Source organism: Pteropus alecto, unplaced genomic scaffold, assembly GCF_000325575.1.
Source record: "Pteropus alecto unplaced genomic scaffold, ASM32557v1 scaffold270, whole genome shotgun sequence".
In the NCBI taxonomy this organism is placed as follows: Eukaryota; Metazoa; Chordata; class Mammalia; order Chiroptera; family Pteropodidae; genus Pteropus; species Pteropus alecto.
Window position 1 is genome coordinate 5,840,215 of NW_006430735.1, and position 1,403 is coordinate 5,841,617.

Genomic DNA, 1,403 nt, shown 5'->3' on the forward strand with positions numbered 1-1,403 from the left:
ATGACTCATGGGATGGATGCTGGGTCTCAGAATGGTAGGGAAAAGCAAAAGAACAAAAGAAATATTAAGCCAAAAGCTGGATATAGAGCAGATCCAGCTTTGTCAATTCACCTTCTCCTCTTAAGGGCCCACCTCTACTCTCTGCACCTGCTTTCTATGGAAGCAGGCAGCTGGGTCCTGCTTACATAGCCTAAATTTCCATACTTGAATGAAAAGTGTTGGACTGAAGAAGTCTATTTATAGCCTATATCTACATTTGAAAATCAGTACACTCTGCGGGTTGGCGTTGAAGCACATAGCCACAATCTTCTACAGCATTTTCAACAGCAAGTGGAGAACTCAGCAAGGCCCCAAGTGGGAAGAGAAAAAAGATGGGTTCCCTACTCTGCAGAACTGACCTGGTAATGTTAAGGTCTTTTCAGTTTCTTCATTTCTTTCTCACATTAACCCAAGTCTCTGAGGTTTCTACATGACCACACTATGCCTCTAGATTGCAAAGCTCCTCCCTCCTCTGCTTCATTTCTGTCTTACCCACAGACAACTGTAGACAATGACCAAAGTCTTAATTTTTATTTATGTTGAATAAAGCTAGCTAACTTTAGAGACCCCACTCAGGCTAAATCAGGAAGGCTCACACTGAGTGGTCACCATGTTCTCCAAATTTTTCTTGCATTAATGTTAAAAGAGGCCTCCTCCATTTCACGGAAGTGTCAAGTGCAACAGGGGAAGAAATCAGGTCAGTGGAACTTACCTCAGGACTGATTTATGAAAAGATGAAGCTTGCACATGAGGCAAGAGTTAAGTCAAGGTGAAACAGTCTTTTTTAGCTATATAGATACTCCAGTGAGAAACCCTAAAAATCTAGAACAGCAGTGAAGTAACACACATCTGAGACAGGGAGCTTATCAGTGAGGACTCAAAGCAACAAATTACCAGTTTACCCCAACTACATATACCAATTTTACTTTTCTTACACTATGTGGATACATAAATTTCCTGAAAATAATCTTCTCCATGGACTGAAATTTCTTCACTATATATTAGCCGAGCAGCTGCTATGTCCCAGGAACAGTTCTGAGCACAACAATGAACAAATCAAAACAACTCCCTGATTTCATAGAACTTGTATTCTAGAGCTTCATTGTTCAATACATTAGCAACTGGCATTAAGGCCATTTAAGTTTAAATTAATTAAAATCAAATCTAATCTAAACTTCAGTTTCTCAGTTGTGCTAACCATATTATGTTAAGTTTCCAATAGCTACACGTGGCTGGTGGCTATCATAGTAGGCACCACATAGAACATTTCCATCATCGTAGAAAGTTCTGTTGGACAGCACTATCTAGAAGATGGCTTACAACCTAGAGAAATCTCCAACTTTTGTCTCCTACTTTGGTTAAAT